We start from the raw sequence: 21,367 nt of genomic DNA on the forward strand, positions 1-21,367 counted from the left end.
CGACTCACTTTGCGCAGCCAGAGACCCACTTTCCGCAGCCGGCGACTCACTTTGCGCAGCCGGAGACCCACTTTGCGCAGCCGGAGACCCACTTTCCGCAGCCGGCGACTTACTTTCCTCACGCAGCAGACAAATGACTCTCTCTTCATGTAGGGACCGAATATTATAATTAAAGTGACTTCTATATTACTTCCCAAAGAATATTTAGATATAATATTTAAATATTCAAAAATGTGTACATTTCAATAAAATGAAATAATTGCCTATTGCAAATTTGTGAATGCATGGTTAACTTTTTTTTTCTGCTGTCACTAGGCTATCCTGATATATTTTTAAAAATCTATATTTTGTAAAAAATAATTAAAAATAAACCTGAACTATAGCTAATCTAAACATCTGTATTTTCATACAATTTCATAAATAAGTAGGCTAATAAATATATAATGTTAAAAAAATATGATATAAACTATCATAATATATAGTGAGAGCTAAGCAATAAAAAAAAAATAAAAGGCACAGGTTAGATCGAGGTGTAAAGCAAACAGCTAAAACCCCAGTACTACATTTTTATAAACTGTGGACCCCAGGAAACGTTGAAAAAAATCAGCCGTTTTGAACGAAAAGTTTGATTTGAATGATTCAATAAATACTTAAACCATCGATTTGCTGTCACCTACTGGCGGTTTTATTGTCATCATCATTTATTAAGGTGCCAGCACTAGCCTACTACCAGCACAAAATCATAGCAAAATATTTACCAAAATTAATCAGTTTCATTTAATAAGGCAAAATTTTCAATAAAACGTTTTTAAAAAAATTATGATTTTGTAATTTGTAATCATTATGTAAAATTAACTACAGGACAAAGAAAAAGACTATTCCCCCTAAAACAATTGTAAAATTCGACCACTGTATAAATAAATTTGAATATTATATAATATTAATATACATATACATATAACTTAAGATTAAAAGCTTAATAATTTATTTTTTAAGTAACGTTTCCTGGGGTCCACAGTTTATAAAAACGTAGTACTGGAGTTTTAGCTGTTTGCTTTACACCTCGATCTAACCTGTGCCTTTTAATTTTTTTAATTGCTAAGCTCTCACTACATATTATAATAGTTTATATCATATTTTTTTGACATTATATATTTATTAGCCTACTTATTTATGAAATTGTATGAAAATACAGATGTTTAGATTAGCTATAGTTCAGGTTTATTTTTAATTATTTTTTACAAAATATAGATTTTTAAAAATATATCAGTATAGCCTAGTGACAGCAGAAAAAAAAAAAGTTAACCATGCATTAACAAATTTGCACTAGGCAATTATTTCATTTTATTGAAATGTACACATTTTTGAATATTCAAATATTATATCTAAATATTCTTTGGGAAGTAATATAGAAGTCACTTTAATTATAATATTCGGTCCCTACATGAAGAGAGAGTCATTTGTCTGCTGCGTGAGGAAAGTGAGTCTCCGGCTGCGGAAAGTGGGTCTCCGGCTGCGGAAAGTGGGTCTCCGGCTGCGGAAAGTGAGTCTCCGGCTGCGGAAAGTGGGTCTCCGGCTGCGGAAAGTGAGTCTCCGGCTGCAGAAAGTGGGTCTCTGGCTACGCAAAGTGAGTCGTTCGCTGCGCGAGTCATTCGCTGAGGAAAGCGAGTCGGTTAGCTGCGCGAGTCATTAGCTGAGGAAAGTGAGTCGGTTCGCTGCTTGAGTCGTTCACTGAGGAAAGTGAGTTCGCTGAGGAAAGTGAGTCGGTTAGCTGCGTGAGTCGTTCGCTGCGTGAGGAAAGTGATCCGTACGCTGAGGAAAATGAGTCGTTCGCTGCGTTTGGAAAGTGAGTCGTTCGCTGAGGAAAGTGAGGCGTTCGCGTGAGGAAAGTGAGTCGGTTAGCTGCGTGAGTCGTTCGCTGCGTGAGGAAAGTGATCCGTACGCTGAGCAAAATGAGTCGTTCGCTGCGTTTGGAAAGTGAGTCGTTCGCTGAGGAAAGTGAGGCGTTCGCGTGAGGAAAGTGAGTCGTTCGCTGCGTGATGTGAGTGTGTATACTGATGCACCGCCGGCCTGTCAGTGGTAAACTCAGTGGCTACTGGCAACTGTACGGTGAATTCCCGCAACAAATCAGTAGCCTTATTTTTGGACCGGACGGCACGCCATAGTTAATCTCGCAAAATTCAAAGCGCAGTTAGATACTGTGTGCACATATGCTTCTTTTCATATTTAGCATACAGAACATGAATCCACGTTTAATCCCCGATTTATGAATGTGAATATATAATATACGAACTGCCTGACCAAAAAATTAAAATGCTAATTATGCAAGAAAACCTTGTGCTTTGTTCATCTGAACAACTTAATTAGACTTTATCTATTGAATGCGATTATGCACACACTTTAATAAAGCCAAATAATTTTTTTGTAACAAGTGAGTTCATTGACTTAGGACATAACATATAAGACACTCTTTTTCGCCACCTGCTGGTATATTTTGTACAATACGAAGAATGGTCACAGAACAAATTAATGAACGAATCTGAACAAATCATTTCGGTGAACGAACTAAAAATGAAAGAATCTCTAAAAAGAATCATAATTTCCACCACTAGAGAGAGAGAGAGAGAGAGATCGCAGTGTTTTTTATTTTTTTTCTCACTCTGTTCTTTTCCTAATTTGACAAGTTGCAAGTTACAAAAAACACAACCAGTGTCTCATCACAGCCGGGTGTTTTCCTAGTTCGATGACTCCGATCGCACGGGTATTACACACAATGTTAAACAGACCCGGGACCCGAAGTAATAGATTCGGACCCAGACCCGGCTAATCATTTAAAATATAGACCTGGACCCGTACGGGTCCCGGGTCGACAGGTCTCGGGTGCACTGTGAAGACCTCTACCTCAAGCATTAAAATATTTTGAGTACTTTATTTCTACAGAAATATCTATTTAAAACATTATACAATTGGAGAAAATTTGGACACCTAAAAAAATTATTTGCACCTAAAAAGTTCATAGAAGTACCTTAATGGTAAATGTGATGACTGCAAGAACCTTCCAGGACAGGTTTGGGAAACACTGGTCTAAAAGTATCACTTATGGATGAAATTCAACACCAACTGTAAGCATGTTTCATCATCAAGTGAAAAAGTCTATGGTGGGACTGTTAAATAGTCAAAGTACACTCAATCTCTTGTGGTTTGAAGTCAACAAAAAATTTGCTCCTTCTTCACAGGGTCTTTCAGCTCTCAGTGTAGTACATGACCATCTCATCATACAGGAGACTGCCCGTGCTTTTGTATTTCAGGACAATGGAGAGTTTGGCATCTTCACCGATACGAGGTCCTGGCCTGTATATGATGATCTCAACACCATGGGTGATGCTCACTGGCCATTTCTACAGTAATGCACTCCTCCTCTGAACCTGAAAGACATCAATATTCTTTGAATAGAGAGTAAAGAGTCAAGTAAAGTCACCTTTATTTATGTAGCACTTTATAAAACACAGATTGTGTAAAAGCAAACAGGAAAATAGTGTTGATAATGCAAGAGGACAATAGTAAAAACTACATTTTTGACACTACTGTCATCAGAAAAGGAACTAACCAAAATGAAAAAAAGTTCCTTACACTGTTTACACACTCAGCAGGAATTCATTAGAAATGGTTTCTTCTTCATGATATGGGTGGGGCTACAATATGACGTCACTGCAGTTGGTGAAAGTGAAACTTAACAGATGAACTAAAAGCTTAGTCATACAACAACATTTCTATTCAGAAACTAAAATTAACGATCAGATCTGTTATTCACTCACAGGTAAGTGATGGAAATGTAAAGAGCTTGTTCAGTAGTTTAATAGCATGAAGCAGTATAAAAGCATGTCTTTTATTTGGTTGTACATGTATATCAAAGTCTGAAGTGTGCTGTTAATTTAGAGAGGACAGAAACATGAAGTACTTGAACTGCAGGCAGAGATAATAAATTCCAGTGGAAATCTTTAACTTGGCTAAACAAAAATTACGCTTCATGTTTACATGTGTTTCATTTTTCTGTGTTGTGTTTTATATATAAACATTTATTTATGTGATATTGTTAAATTATTGTTGTGAAACTTCAATTCATTTCGTTTCTTCTTCTACCACCCAATTGTCAGTATTTGTTCCATGTTTAGTCTGTTTTGCTCCCCATGTGATTCCATGCTCATCTGGTCTTCCTGTTCCCATTGATCTCAGGTGTTTCTCGTCATCCCATTTTTCTTATTTTGTGTACAGTATTAAAAATTTCCCCTATTCCCAGTTCTCTTTCGGGTGTTAAATGTCTGTTCTTCATGCTATGTGTGTGTCTTGCTCCTGTGTTCCCCTGTTTGTATAAATAAAGATGATTCCATGTTGATCTACTCCAACTTAGAGCTGAAGATCTTTGCCAGAACCCGATGGCACCCAACGGGTTCGGGGTTACTTTACATCATCTTGCGCGGGCTCCGGTTTGCGCTCCGGTTTGCAAAGTAAATGAGCGGTCATGTAATGTGTTTCGATTAGCGCGATAAAGATGCGAAAATGGATGCTGAGTAAGTCTGGCGATTATGTTTTGGTTGCACCAGCAACTAAAGCAAAGTCTTAACCCCTGTTTCACACCGCAAGCGTGAGCCGCGCAACTACACCGTCACTGCAGCAGCAGACTCTCGCGAGTATTCACACTGGAAGCATATAAGTACAGCATCACATCAGCGTCTGCAAAGTGTTCGGCAGAAAATATGACCTTTTCAAACAATGGGTATAATTATTTCAACATTTTTTTTATAACAATAGCCTACACCATACTTTCACCCAAAACGATTAATTAAAAAGTTGAAATGGGTAAATGCATATTTGTTATACTTAATTTTCTTTTTTCTGGCATAATTGTTAAAACACTAGACATTGTCGTTGTTGTTAAAACTCTTGACATGCTTATTCTGTGCATTTTTAAAAATTTTTGTATAAAATCATATTTATTTTTCCATCAAAAGTGTGCTTTCACTTTAATTGAGCGTGACCCCTGTTTCACCCCTCATTAACCCCTCATTTACACTGAACACGTGTGCGCCGCATTACGCTGCGACACGGCTACCGGAGCTGATCGCGCCCAATGCGTCAATGCTTGTGTTTACACCGGCCGCGACGCGGCGCATTTCAGAAGCATATCAGAAGCGGAGCGACTGGATGCGTGAGACCACGTGATTTGCCTGTCAGACGTGTTTTTCTGATTTTGGGGTTTCAAGTACCAAGGATATATTGCCAATATACATGCAATATGTTTGGGAGTCTGCACAGGGTGTTTATTTTGAAATTGACAGGGATTTTTGACTTTTATTTTATTTTTTTTAGCGAAGCGGCGCGAGAGCCGCTTCTGGGAAGCTTCTGAAATGCGCAGGGTCTCGTCAGTACTTCTGAATCCGCTTTCGTTTCAGCGCTGGACGCGGGGGGTTATCTGGAGCAGCCTCCGCTATTCTTTAAAATTGACTATCTGCCAAGAGTCCCGCCCTCCTTTGACTCAGATTGGTCATGAACCTGTCAATCCACTGATGGCAGCGAGTATTACCCAATCAGGGGCAGAATAGGACGAGTATTCACAGAACGCCGGTGGGATCTGGGATGATTTACATGAGATGCTGCACTGAAGACAACTCCGAAAATACGGGACAAACCCCGTCCCATATTGATTCAAAACGGGACGCGCTATTTTATTCTCAAATACGGGACGATTCCGTATTTTAAAGGGGGGGTGAAATGCTATTTCATGCATACTGAGTTTTTTACACTGTTAAAGAGTTGGATTCCCATGATAAACATGGACAAAGTTTCAAAAATTAAGTTGTACGTTTGAAGGAGTATTTTAGTTCCAAAAAAACCTCTTCCGGTTTGTCACAAGTTTCGGAAAGTTTTTTTCGAGTATGGCTCTGTGTGACGTTAGATGGAGAGGAATTTCCTTATATGGGTCCTAAGTGCGAGCTCTTCTGCCGGAAGAGCGCGCGCTCCCGTATAGCAGAGCATTGAGAGGCTGAGCACAGCCTGATCAGAGCGAGAGCGTCGTGAAAAGTCACAAAAGAAGTGTGTTTTTGGTTGCCAGGGCAAGACAACCCTGCACAGATTACCAAAAGAGAAACAGCATTAAGGGACCAGTGGATGGAGTTTATTTTTACAGAGCATCAACGGAGTTGTGCAAGTGTTTTTGTTTGTTCCCTGCATTTCGGATTGCACATCGTTTATTTCTTAAGGATAATGCAGTCCCAACGGAAAAGGGTCACGATTGTGTGTTGGAACCACATGCGGTGAGTAAAACTGCTTCAAATATCTCTGTGTTGTTAACTTAGCTATCAGCGCGCAAGCACATCAAGTAAACAACATGCGATGTTGTCATCAAACTGCACTTTCCACATGTAACGTTACAGCTTAAAAAAATAAAAAATAAAGACGACATAAAGTGGAACTTAGTCATTTTCCAAAACCGCTAAGCAAATATATACAGTTTCAGTACATACCACATAGCATACCGCCTTTGCTGATGCTGCTCTTGTTAAATTTCAGCCTCTGGATCTGTGTCACAGCTTCCACATGCTCTCAACTCAAAAGCCTACTGGCGCTCGTGATTCTTTAGCTCTGCCCACACGTCACGCCTCTAGGCGCTCGTGTTTTTCCGGGAAAAATCGGTACAGACTATCTTTCTCTTATAAATATAATAAAAATAAAGACTTTTTGGAGTTATGAAGGATGCAGTACTACTCTATAGGTACTCAAGATTAACAGGATATTGAGTGAAAACGAGCATTTCACCCCCCCTTTAAGGGACGGATGGCAACCCTACATTACCGTGAGGAAAAAACCATCATCCAAAACAAACCATGGCTAACAGTCAGATTCAGCCGTATATTTATGATCGAGAATCAGATCCCGAGGCTGACATTGAACAAGAGCAGCAGCATCAACGACGTCTCTATGTAGTATGTATTGAAACTGTATATATTTGCTTAGCAGTTTTGGAAAATGACTAAGTTCCAATTTATGTCGTCTTTTTTTTTTTTTTACATTCGGAAAGTGCAGTTTTATGCCAACATCGCATGTTGTTTACTTGATGTGCTTAAGCGCAGATAGCTAAGTTAACAACACAGAGATATTTGAAGCAGTTTTACTCACCGCCTGCGGTTCCAACACACGATCGTGACCCTTTTTCATTGGGACTGCATTATCCTTAAGAAATAAACGATGTGCAAATCCGGCATCAAACTGGGCCTTGTTTGTAAAAAAAGCATCTTCGAAATGCAGGGAACAAACAAAAACACTTGCACAACTCCGTTGATGCTATGTAAAAATAAACTCCATCCACTGGTCCCTTAATGCTGTTTTTTTTTGGAGGGGGGGGGGGGGTGTGGTAATCTGAGCAAGGGGTTGTCTTGCCCTAGCAACCAAAAACACACTTCTTTTGTGACATTTCGCTCTCGCTCTGATCAGTGAATGTCTCAGCTCTACTGGAGCGCGCGCTCTTCCGGCAGAAGTGCCCTCAGGACCCATATAAGGAAATTCCGCTCCATCTAACGTCACACAGACCCATACTCGAAAAAAACTTTCCGAAACTTGTGACAAACCGGAAGGAGTATTTTTGGAACAAACGTACAACTTAATTTTTGACTCTTTGTTCATGTTTAGCATGGGAATCCAACTCTTTAACAGTGTAAAAAACTCAGTATGCATGAAATAGCATTTCACCCCCCCCCCCCCTTAAGATGTTACAGAGGACTTTTTTTATTTATTTAGTCCAACTTCCAAGTGGTCTAGTCTAAGTTATGAATGAATTATGTTAAAACATGTATAAATGATTCATTCTTGATCAAAGACAAAAGAGCTGTGTGCGTGTGTACATTTGAACAATGTCAGTGTTGTGTATTGAGTTATGGTTTAACCTGTAGAGGGCGATGTAGCTCACATGGGAATGAACGTTTGGTTGTAAACGTAAGAGAAGAATAAAGAGAAAACCAAGTGAAGTGAAGTGAAGCTAGTGTCCGCTCTCGTTTGTTCTGCTGTGATTATTACATGGTAAAAACGTAACAAATTGGCGACGAGGATGGCGACTGCCGGTGTGCCTCTCCCTGCGTTGTTCCTGCCATGCAGTGGACAACCCACTATCCCGTTCGATATGTGGATGAAAATGTTCGGAAATTACCTACTCGCTATTCACGCGGAGGGGGATGACTGGCCCGATACGAGGAAGCGTGCAATTCTCCTACACTGCTTGGGCACCGAAGGCCAACGTGTATTTTATACACTCACGAACGTAGGTACAACCTATGACCACAAGTTCAGGCAAAGAGTACAGAGACCACATGAGACTGTAGCTGAGTATTTGGGTGCGCTTCGTGAGTTAGCTACTACGTGCGGGTTTGCTGGTAATACAGATGAAATGATACGGGACCAACTTATTGAGCACGCTAGCTGTGTGAAAATACGTGAGAGACTGTTAGTACAAACTGAGGCAGACCTCACTCTGGATACAGCAGTAAAGTTGGCGTGTCAAGTGGAAGCAGCTATCGGACACGCTCAGACTCTAGCTTCGGAGCCGCATGCTCCAGTGCACGTGGTGAAGGCGAGACCGAAACGTCCATTCAGAACCAGAGCAAAGAGCAGTTACTCCGCAGTGCCGGCAGCAGCACTGAAACAGGACCAAAGCTGTTTTAGATGTGGATCAGCAGCTCACATGGCAAATGCTCAGGACTGCCCTGCAAGGAAAATGACCTGCCGAACCTGCAATAAGGTCGGACACTTTGCTCGTGTATGTAAGTCCAAACAAAACACAGCCAAAGTAGGAGAAGTGGTTATTTTGGAAATGAATACGGTGCGAATGATAGAAAATGGACAACGAGATGACAAAATTACATGCACAGTAGCCATAAAGGAAAAAACAACTTCCCGTACTGTGGAGTTAGTGGTGGATACGGGATCGGCGGTGTCAATCATTCCTGAGCACCTCTACAGAACGCACTTCAGTGGTGTGCCGCTTGCTGAGCCAGAAAAAAGGTTAGTGGCTTACACCAAAGCTGACGTTCCAGTGCTAGGTTGCATGTTAACTACAGTGCAGTATGCGACCATTACAGTACCAGCTACACTGTAAATCGTGAAGACAGGCACGGCCCTGCTGGGAATGGACTTATTCAGAGCACTGAGACTTTCTATTGACAACAACAGCATGCTCTCACCTGCGGGTCCAGTGACAGAGATCAGAGAGATCAAAGCCAAAGCTGTGACAGGGGAGAAGCTAGGTCTTGCTAAAGGTTTCATTCACCGTGTAAAAGTCAGGGAAGACGTTCAACCTGTTCAACAAAAGCTGCGGAGACTTCCACTTTCGGTTAAACAAACTGTCTCTGCTGAATTGGAGAGATTGTTAGAAATGGATGTGATAGAGAGGATTGATGCATCTCCATGGGTATCACCCATCGTCGTCACACGAAGAAAGAATGGTGCAGTGAGAATGTGCGTGGATTTACGTGAACCAAACAAGGCGGTAGTGATGGACAGCCACCCACTTCCCCATATGGATGATCTTTTCTCTGAAATGCGTGGAGCTACTGTGTTCTCCACCATTGATTTAGCCAATGCTTATCATCAGGTGTTACTGGCAGAGGAAAGCAGAGATATGACTGCATTTATAACGCACGAATGACTGTTCAGGTTTCGTCGGGTTCCATATGGACTGTGTTCAGCCCCAAGTGCGTTCTCCAAGATGATGTCTCTGGTGCTGAAAGATCTTAAGGGGGTCCAGAATTATCTTGATGATGTAATAGTCTATGGCACAGGAAAGGAGGAGCATGATCGTAACCTGCAGATGGTGCTTGCTGCGTTAAAGGAAGCTGGTCTCCAGCTCAACAATGAAAAATGTCACTTCAACCAGACCAGCTTACGGTTCCTTGGACACACCATCTCAGCTCAGGGTTTGCTGCCAGACAAAGACCACCTCAAGGCTATAACAGCTGCTCCAGCGCATAGTGATGCCACCACACTGCGCTCATTCCTGGGGCTCACAGCCTGGTATGCAAAATTTCTGCAAAACTATGCATCCCTGGTGGAGCCCATGCGAGACTGCCTGCGTGACGATACCTTTCAGTGGACGGCAGCAGCACAGTCAAGTTTTGACACGGTCAAGACTCGCATCGTAACCAGTTCAGCACTATCCGTCTTTGACCCCAGCCTTACTACAATTGTGTCTACAGATGCTTCGGATTATGGGTTGGGGGCCATATTGACACAAATGCATGCTGATAACATGGAGCGCACAGTTGCTTTTGCCTCACGTTCACTTACCCCTGCAGAGCGAAAATACTCCATTGTAGAAAAGGAGGCATTAGCCTGTATGTGGGCTGTGGAAAAGTGGAGGATGTTTTTATGGGGGACAAGATTCATATTGCGTACAGATCACCAGGCTCTGACCACACTGCTACACACAAAAGGACTTGGGCGTGCGGGAATGCGTATTGCCCGGTGGTCAGCCAGACTTCTTTGCTTTACGTACGACGTGGTGTATCGTGCAGGAGCACAAAACTATGCTGCTGACTGTCTCTCTCGTCTGCCCCTACCATCAGAAAAGAATGCAGAGCCAGTGACTGAGCCCGAACTTGTAGCTTGCTGGACACAGAACTGAAAGCTCTCTCAGCAAAGGACTTCGCTGGGGCGTGTGAAGTATGCCCAGAGCTTACTGCCATCAGGGCACAGATAAAAAAAGGGTGGCCTAAAACAGCAAAGTCTCTACCGGCGGTGCTCAAACCCTACTTTGCTACTAGAGATGAACTCTCAGTTCAAGATGTGACAATATACAGGGGCCCCCACCGACGGCTAGTGCCTGTAGCTCTGAGAAAACAGCTGGTGGACCTGGCACATGAATCTCACCAGGGTGTTGTGCGCACCAAGCAGAGGTTGCGTGACTTATACTGGTGGCCTGGCATGGACATGTTGGTGCAGGACAGCATTAGTGCATGTGTGACCTGCCAGATGAATGATAAAAGCGCTAAGACGCATGCTGCTCCAATTCAGCCAGTCCCACTGCCAGACGGTCCATGGCAGAAAGTAGGAATTGACATCGTCGGACCGTATGAGTCAGCAAACTGGGACTGCCGCTATGCAGTGACTTTGATTGATTATTATACAAAGTGGCCAGAGGTGGCTTTTACACATTCAATCACGACCACGGCTGTAAATACCTTCCTGTCTGCTGTGTTTGCCCGCTTCGGCAACCCCACAGAACTCATTAGTGACAATGGGACACAGTTTACCTCGAGTGAGTTCAAAGAATTTCTGGCAGTAAGAGATATTACACACAGGAAAGTATCTTTGTATTATCCACAAGCTAACGGAGCTATTGAACGCTGGAACCGTGTTCTCAAAGAAACACTCCTTACTGCCGAGCAGGAGAGGAAATCGTGGAAACCATTCCTGCAGGACTTCTTGCTTACATATCGTGCAACTCCACACAGTACAACAGGAGTGTCACCATATGAACTCATGTTCAACAGGAAAATGCGCACAAAGGTGAACATCGGTCCAGCAAGCAAAGCTACTCTGCTGACAGAAAAGCAACTGCGCAACCGTGTCATCTCTAAACAAAATGCATCAAAAGTTTACACAGATGCGAGGAGAGGTGCACAAGTACCCAAGATCAAAGAGGGAAGCCTAGTAAGAGTACGGAAACCCTTCCATGTCAAGAAAGGACTGTCAAAATTTCATAGACCTGCCAGGGTGTTACGGAGAGCTGGTGCAAATGCGTATGTGCTGGAAGATGGACGCACTTGGAATGCTACTCATCTTTCAATGGTTCCTGACAGGGTAAAAGAAACCTTTGACAGTTCTGTTCCGGCACCTGTGCTGGAATCTGCACAAATGCTGGATGTTCCAGTACCTGAGTCGGGACCGGCACAACCCTTCGGTGATGTGCGGATGCCTGGCAGGGTCAGAAAAAAGCCTGCATGGCTTAATGATTACGTACAGTAATCCTTCTCATGGCCTTTGGGGGGGGAAACTAAGAGGGAATGACATCAAGTTAAAAAAAAAAAAAAAAAAAAAAAAAAAGGACATTGTAATGTGAAGGAAAACATATATATATATATATATATATATATATATATATATATATATATATATATATATATATATATATATATATATATATATGTTTATAATAATAATAATCTAAATGCTGTTTTGCTTGTGAATTTGTTTGTTTAAATTCACTTAAGTTTAATGCTTCTGTTAGAAGTGTAATCAACATAAGGTTGCCTGTTATACTGTTAAATTGTTACAAATATTGAAAAGAAAAAAAAGGTTAATGTTAAGTATAAATAAGGAAACATTTAAGTTTGCATTTTATTACAGCCGAGGTCTAAGTGATTTAAGAGACGGCGTAGTAATTTTTATTTTACCTGGTAAGCTTCCTAAACAAAAGGGGAAATATGTTGTGTATTGAGTTATGGTTTAACCTGTAGAGGGCGATGCAGCTCACATGGGAATGAACGTTTGGTTGTAAACGTAAGAGAAGAATAAAGAGAAAACCAAGTGAAGTGAAGTGAAGTGAAGCTAGTGTCCGCTCTCGTTTGTTCTGCTGTGATTATAATAAGGTAAAAACGTAACAGTCAGGCTGTAAACGGGTTCGGCTTTTAAAAAGCTTCCAATCAAAATGTACTTGTTTGGCTCGGGCCGAAACCTGACGGGCTCAGGTCCTGTTGGGCAAAACTTTTATGGCCCGATTACAGCTCTACTCCAACGTCTCCTCGATTCCGCATTCCCCTACAATAGCCAAATTGTTACAGAACAGCCGACCCAAACTGAAAGCGGCGCATTGTTTCCCTGTGTTTGGTTTTACGTTTTTAAATTTTGGCTGCTCGGTTCATCGCCCTAGCTCGCCTAGATCTCCCCTTCGTAAAGTATTCCTGGGAGTTCTGCAGGATTGACACAGCTACGGCCTTCGATGACTCCACGGCACAGAATTCAAGTCAGCCGGTGTTCTGTCGTTTTGTCCTACGCTGTCAGATTTTCCTACCTCCCACTAAAACAGTGGGTAGTACAATTCCACAACGAAAAATTCTACTGTAAAGTTATGGTTTATTAACGTCTACAACCTACCACAACCCTAATCATACCCTTACAGTACTGCAAATACAGTAATTATGTTTTATATTCGCAGTTGTAGCTAGAAGGGATACAGCTACAGGAAACCAACAATAAATATTATTTTCTACCGATTAGATTGTGTTTTTATTAAAGTCTACACCTACCCCAACCCTAAACCTACCCTTACAGTAATGCAGATACATTAAATATCGTTGTTTAGCATGAGACAAAGGACGCGATATTGATGTGTGCATGCGCAGTAAACCCGGGTAGGAAAATCTGACAGGGAAGGATAAAATGTCAGGACACTGGCAGTTCCCGAGGCAAGTCAGTCGGACATTAATATGGCAAGCCTGCTGGATGTTCATGTGGCACTCAATGTTGGTCCAAGCCCCAGAGCTCGCTCCAGAGTCTGCTCCAGCCCCAGAGTTTCGCTCCAGTGTCGGCTCCAGCCCTAGAGCTTGTTCCAGTGTTGGCTCCTTCCCCAGAGCAAGCTCCAAGTGGGGCGTCAGCCCCAAAACTAACTCCAGGGCTGGCTCCAGCCCCAAAACTCATTTCAGTGCCAGCTCCTCCAAAGCGATTTGCTGTGCCTGCTCCTCCTGAGTGCCCTCCAGTGCCAGCACCACATAAATGCCTTCCTGATCCCCAGTTCAGCCCAGGGAGGGCTCCAGGCCCATGAGTACAGCCCCGTAAATTTACCCCAGTATTTTTGGAGGGAGGTATTAGGGCTCCAGCCATAGAGCCAAAGTGGGGGCTGGGGCTGTGACCTAGGAGGCTGCTGCTCCATGGCCTCACGAGTCCTCTTACCCGCCATGGTGCACCGAACAGTTACTGCTCTGGAGACCCACTGTTCCGGGTCTGTCCTGAGGGACCTCCAGAGCGCCCACCCTGTTATGTCAGACTCTGTTCCATGTTTTGTCTTTTTTGCTCCCCATGTGTTCATGCCCTTATTTGTCTTCCTGTTTCTGCTCCCAGTTTAATTCCATTTATTTCAGGTGTGTCTCATCACCCATTATCCTGTTTGTGTATTTAAATTTTTCCCCTGTTCCCAGTTCTCTGTCGGCTATTAATATCTGTTCTCCCTGATATGTGTGTGTCTTGCTCCTGTGTTCCCTTGTTATAAATAAAGATGATTCCATGTTCATCTACTTCAACGTCTCCTCAATTCCTCGTTCAAATACAGTAATTATGTTTTATATTCGCAGTTGTAGCTAGAAGGGATACAGCTACAGGAAACCAACAATAAATATTATTTTCTACCGATTAGATTGTGTTTTTATTAAAGTCTACACCTACCCCAACCCTAAACCTACCCTTACAGTAATGCAGATACATTAAATATCGTTGTTTAGCATGAGACAAAGGACGCGATATTGATGTGTGCATGCGCAGTAAACCCGGGTAGGAAAATCTGACAGGGAAGGATAAAATGTCAGGACACTGGGTTCCCGAGGCAAGTCAGTCGGACATTAATATGGCAAGCCTGCTGGATGTTCATGTGGCACTCAATGTTGGTCCAAGCCCCAGAGCTCGCTCCAGAGTCTGCTCCAGCCCCAGAGTTCGCTCCAGTGTCGGCTCCAGCCCTAGAGCTTGTTCCAGTGTTGGCTCCTTCCCCAGAGCAAGCTCCAGTGGGGCGTCAGCCCCAAACTAACTCCAGGGCTGGCTCCAGCCCCAAACTCATTTCAGTGCCAGCTCCTCAAAAGCGATTTGCTGTGCCTGCTCCTCCTGAGTGCCCTCCAGTGCCAGCACCACATAAATGCCTTCCTGATCCCCAGTTCAGCCCAGGGAGGGCTCCAGGCCCATGAGTACAGCCCCGTAAATTTACCCCAGTATTTTTGGAGGGAGGTATTAGGGCTCCAGCCATAGAGGCCAAAGTGGGGGCTGGGGCTGTGACCTAGGAGGCTGCTGCTCCATGGCCTTCACGAGTTCCTCTTACCCGCCATGGTGCACCGAACAGTTACTGCTCTGGAGACCACTGTTTCCGGGTCTGTCCTGAGGGACCTCCAGAGCGCCCACCCTGTTATGTCAGACTCTGTTCCATGTTTTGTCTTTTTTGCTCCCCATGTGTTTTCCATGCCCTTATTTGGTCTTCCTGTTCCTGCTCCCAGTTTAATTTCCATTTATTTCAGGTGAGTCTCATCATCCCATTATCCTGTTCTGTGTATTTAAATTTTTCCCCTGTTCCCATTCTCTGTCGGCTATTAAATATCTGTTCTCCCTGCTATGTGTGTGTCTTGCTCCTGTGTTCCCTTGTTTAAATAAAGATGATTCCATGTTCATCTACTTCAACGTCTCCTCAATTCCTCGTTCCCCCACAGTAGCAGTAACCGAATCGTTACAACAATTTTGCATTGCAGTGCCACGGTAATAAACAGTGAAGTTCATACAGTAGATCACATTTTTATACAAGATTTTAGTTAGAATCATTTTAAAATGCAACTTCCGATCCATACACAAACTTAATGACTCAATCACTGTCAAACAGCTCTAAACAGTAATGTAGATGATATATTGTCATTACTTATCTTTTCAGCATGTCATCCTCCAGTGGTCCATTAAATGAGGAGCTCCAGTGCTCCATCTGTCTGGATGTGTTCACTGATCCAGTCACCACTCCATGTGGACACAACTTCTGCAGAACCTGTCTGAACAAGTGCTGGACAAACACACAGAACTGCTTCTGTCCACTCTGTAAAGAACAATTCAAGAAAGAACCTGATCTCAAGATTAATACAAAACTCAGAGAGGTTGCACCAACACTTAAAGGAGAAGCTCAATCTAGAAAAATCTGAAGTGTTTTGTGACATCTGTGATGAAAAAAAGCAGAAAGCTGTGAAGTCCTGTCTGACATGTCCAAGCTCTTACTGTGAGACTCACCTGGAGCCTCATCTCAGAGTCCCACGTTTAAAGAAACACACACTGATCAACGCTGTGGAAATCTGGAGGATTATATTTGCCAGAAACATGAGAGACCTCTGGAGCTGTTCTGCAGAGATGATCAGATGTGTGTGTGTTTGTTCTGCACTGAAGGAGACCACATGAGTCACAACACTGTTCCTATAGAGGAGGAGAGTCAAGAGAAGAAGGCAAGAATACAAGCAAAACACTTTTAAACTCACCATTAAATACAGTTATTTTCCCTGTGTTGAAATTGCAAGATTTTTTCAAAGGTTTGTCCCCTTTTATTTCATTCAGTTTGACTGGACAAACACTAATGTAGTACAAGTCATTCATAATTTAGCTTTCTTTTCCATAAGATTATATACAGATTTAAAATGTACACAGTCTAAAGGTGCCATAGAATGCATTGATACATTATGTTAAATCATACTTTGATGTCCGTGGAGTGTGTATATGAAGTTTTATCTCAAAATACCCAACAGATATTTTTTTTAGCTTGTTTAAATTGCTACTTTTAGGGTATGAGCCAAAACGTGCTGTTTTTTTTTGTGTTTGTCCCCTTTAAATGAAAAGAGCTTTTGCTCCTGCCCCCTTTTCAGAAGAGTGCAGAGCTTAAAAAATTCATGCTCGTGGGCAGACCACCGGACTTACATTTTAACAGGTGGTGACCGGTGTTACTGACCTCACATTGCATCCAAATGCTATTTTTAACTACCACATTCAACTTTTACAATTCAATTCAATTTTATTTGTATAGTGCTTTTTACTATACAAATCATTGCAAAGCAACTTTACAGAAAATTAAGTTTCTACAATATTTAGTAGTAGCTTATAAGTGGTGACTGTCAGTTTATGTGCATATGACTAGGGATGCACGATCATGATTTTTCTTGCCGATTCCGATACCCGATTTTTTTTACAAGCAAACTGCCCGATTCCGATACCGATTTCCTATTTCCGATTTTTTTGTTTGTTTATGCAACAAACAAGAATGAAGGAATATATGCATAAACAAGATGTTTATTTGGTATTTAATAGGCCAAACTGGCTTTGTAACCATCTGAATTAAAGAGCCACACAGATGGGAAATCAAAAATTACCTGTATTACAGTGTATGATGTAGCTGTAATCAGTGTAAACAATGTGCAAAGTAATTAAACCAAAAAGTACATGATTTATAAAGTTATTGGCTTCTAAAGTAAGGAGTCGATTCTGAATCGCTGAAAAGAGTCGTTATAGATTTCAAATCTTTTGCCCATCTCTATGTACGTCACTAGGAACACTTTGCATAATAATCTCCGCCTACCGTCTTGAGAGAAACGGAACTCTGAGCTGCCCCACACCCCCCACACAGACGCTCTGGTTGGTGTGATAGCATCAAGTCGAGGAGACAGTGTGTTTTTAATTGTAAAGGCAAGTTTGTTTTATTTTCACTGCCAAAGAATGAAGATCAGAAGAACCGATGGCTAAAATTCATTTTTACCACAATACCAGAGCAGTACAACAAATCACTTTTGTTGTGTTCACAACATTTCACTGATGACTGCTTTCTAATCTCGGTGAGTACAAGGCGGGATTTTCAAAGCGTTTGGCCATGAAAGAGGGTTCATTACCAACTTTATTTAGACCAACAAGCATCTCCGAATCACAAACGCGAAGTATGATTATGAAGTTATGTTTTTGTTTTCTCCCGAGCGTCTTATCAGTATGTGTGCTGTCTTCAGACTTTGTCTGCTCTGATCTTCATTTACAAACACGTCATTAAAATGAAGTGTAAACAAGTGCTGCTAACAGATATTCTGTGATAAAGTAATCCATATGAAAACAACGCGATGTCCGTTTTTCACGTCTCCCTTCTACTGTGACCACGCCCCCGCGCTGAACGCGCTATTCAGATTCAAACTGAGCGCGCGGCTTGAATACACCCACACAGAAGAAAAAGCAGCGAGACTGTTCTTCAAGTTTTTATTTTACTGTTTGCTTTTGCGATGAGAGGAATAAGACATAATTCACCCCAAAAAGATGCTAACGTATTGTTTACCATGAAGTTGTGTGCGGAACAACCAATCAAAACTGACTATGTCAGTTGACCAATCAGAACACAGTATGCTACCGAAAAGTGGGGTTTAAGGAAAACTGAATCTTTTGAACAGCTTCGCGCCTACCGTTTGGGGATTTCTGAGAATTGAGGTAATTTTAAAATGATATTTTGACAAAATGACAATGTTTTTTAACCTTGGATGGATTTAAACCTATTGTACAGGACTTATAGACAGTGATAGGAAGCTTAGAATTTTCATCTTACTGGCTCTTTAAATGACAGTAACCGCACAGTAAGTAGCCTACATTCAATACAAACATAGATGATACAGACATCAGCATTTAGCTTTTGTATTTGAATTGTGTTGAAACTACATAAAACTGGTCTTAAATTAAAAGATTAACGGTAACCATGTGAAATTAAAGGTAACAACTGCATACTGTAGTTCTACAGTCCAAACAACACAATCAATACACATTCAATGTGTAAAGAGGCAGTAAGATGAAAAATTCTAAGCTTCCTATCACTCCCAGCAGGAGAGTGCGATTGCGGTAGACTTGTGGTCTGCCAAACACCACCACTGGGAGGAATATTTAGCATCTCCCATCCAAGGCTCGTTGGCTTGTCATTAGCTTTTTATTTGTACTTATCACTGATTTCTTTTCGCTCCAGTTTTTCACAAGTTCATCCAACAACTGTGGTTAGAATATTTCATCAAGCACGGTTAGTAATGGCTTCTCCTGCTATTGTTATTTGCACCTCTTGCTACATGTACAGTTTATCTATCTCTGTCGCTGATGAGGGATTCACATATGATAAATGCATGTAAATAGTTCGGCTGACAGAGAAGATTTCAGAATTAGAGACACGCATCCAAATTTTAATTGAGGAGAGTAAGAATGTTACCACTCAATGGCTGGATGTCTAAGTGGTGCCTGCAGAATAACATAGGTTTCATAGACAATTGGACAAGCTTTTGGGGCAGACCTGACCTGTTGAAAAGAAATGGTCTTCATCCCTCCTGGGGTGGCGCCTCTCTTCTCTCTGGAAATATGGCACATAGTCTTAGAGTTTGTACTAGACTAGCTGGGGCCCAGGTCAGGAAGCAGACAGAATGGCTAAACCGACAATCTGCTAGCCGCCTTACATCACAGAGGTCAGTTAATTCTCAGCACATAGAGACTCTTTCACCTAGATATCACACTGTAAAGACTATGTCTGTTCCCCAAACTATAAAATACAAAAAACGTTCAAATCAATTTAAGAGTAACAATTTAATTGATGTGCAACAAATAAAAAAATGCAATACGATAAACAAATGATAAAGCTTGTCTTATTGAATATCAGATCCCTTTCAACGAAAGGACTTTTTGTAAATAATATGATCACTAATCATAATCTAGATGTGCCCTGTTTGACAGAAACCTGGCTAAAACCTGATGATTACATTATTTTAAATGAGCCCACCCCCCAAAATTACTGTTATAAACATGAGCCATGTCCAAAAGGCAAAGGGGGAGGTGTTGCTTCAATTTATAACAATGTTTTCAGGATTTCTCAGAAGCCAGGCTTCAAGTATAACTTGTTTGAAGTAATGGTGCTTCATATAATATTATCCATAGAAACAAATGTTAATGATAAATCCCCGTGATGTTTGTACTGGCTACTGTATACAGGTCACCAGGGCACCGTGCAGACTATTAAAGAGTTTGCTGATTTTACATCCGAGTAAGTTCTGGCTGCAGATAAAGTTTTAATAGTTGGTTATTTTATTATCCATGTTGATGATGAAAAAGATGCATTGGGATCAGCATTTATAGACATTCTGAACTCTATAGGGTTAGATAACACATCTCAGAACATACTTATTGTCGAAATCATACTCTAGATTTAATACTGTCACATGGAATTGATGTTCATGGTGTTGAAATTATGCAGCCAAGTGATGATATCTCAGATCATTATTTAGTTTTGTGCAAACTTCATATAGCCAAAATTTAAAATTCTACTTCTTGTTACAAGTATGGTAAAACCATGACTTCTACCACAAAAGACAGCTTTGTAAGTAATCTTCCTGATGTGTCTGAATTCCTTAGCACATCCAAAACCTCAGAACAACTTGATGATGTAACAAAAAACTATGGACTCTCTCTTTTCTAGCATTTTAAATATAGTTGCTCCTTTACGCTTAAAGAAGGTTAAGGAAACAGTCTGACACCATGGTATAATGATCATACCTGCACTCTAAAGAGAGCAGCCCAGAAAATGGAGCGCAGGTGGAGGAAAACAAAACTAGAGGTTTTTTGTATTGCTAAACCTATCCTACAGAAAAGCATTAAAAACTGCTAGATCCAATTACTTTTAGTAATAGAGGAAGAATTGTTTTTAGAGGAAGTATTGTATATACTTGTTAAATCATCTAAACCAAAAACATGTATGTTAGACCCTATTCCATCTAACTTCCTAAATGAGGTGCTTCCAGAAGTCATAGAACCTCTTCTGACTATTATTAATTCCTCATTGTCATTAGGATATGTCCCCATAACCTGGCTGTTATTAAGCCTCTAATTAAAAAAAGTTCCCAGAAGGGCCTACCTGCTGATTGTAATCATCAATGATGGAATGATCCAATATGTCCCTAGCAGGTACCCAACCCTCTCCTCCAGACCGTAACCTTCCCAGTCCAACAGGTACTGGAATCCTCGCCCCCTCCATCTCGAGTCCAGAATGCGATTAACTGAATAAGTCGGTTCCCCATCTACGAGACGTGGCGGCGGGGAGACCAGAGTAGGCTGATTAATACTTGCATAAAACACGGGTTTAATTTTGGACACATGAAAGGCAGGGTGTATCCTCCTGTACGCTGGAGATAGTTTGAGGCGGACTGTCTCCTGACTAATGATCTTGGTGATAGTAAACGGGCCAATAAATTTGGGAGCTAACTTGTTAGATACGGATCGCAGAGGAATGTTATTGGTAGAAAGCTACACTTTTTGACCCATGACGTAAATGGGAGGCTTTGACCGGTGGCGATCGGCCTTGGTCTTAGTGCGCTCCCTCATCCGGAGCAGAGTCTTGCGGGCTCTGGTCTAGGTGCGGTGGCACCTCTGGAAAAACGCGTGAGTGGAGGGGACCGCGACTTCAGGTTCCAGACTGGGAAAAACTGGTGGCTGGTAACCTAAACTGCACTGGAACAGAGAAAGGCCCGTGGCTGATACTGGTAATGAATTGTGAGCGTACTCCACCATAGAGAGTTGTTGGCTCCAGGAAGAAGGATTCTTGGAGACCAAACATTGCAAC

At 41.8% G+C, this 21,367-nt stretch overlaps 1 pseudogene; it reads left to right on the top strand.

The window, feature by feature from the left end:
* Window positions 1-2,944: 2,944 nt before the first annotated feature.
* LOC113065277 (E3 ubiquitin/ISG15 ligase TRIM25-like) lies at window positions 2,945-16,238 on the top strand (annotated as a pseudogene).
* The last annotated feature ends 5,129 nt before the right edge of the window (window positions 16,239-21,367 follow it).

The sequence above is a fragment of the Carassius auratus genome, chromosome 48 (genome assembly GCF_003368295.1).
Source record: "Carassius auratus strain Wakin chromosome 48, ASM336829v1, whole genome shotgun sequence".
In the NCBI taxonomy this organism is placed as follows: domain Eukaryota; kingdom Metazoa; phylum Chordata; class Actinopteri; order Cypriniformes; family Cyprinidae; genus Carassius; species Carassius auratus.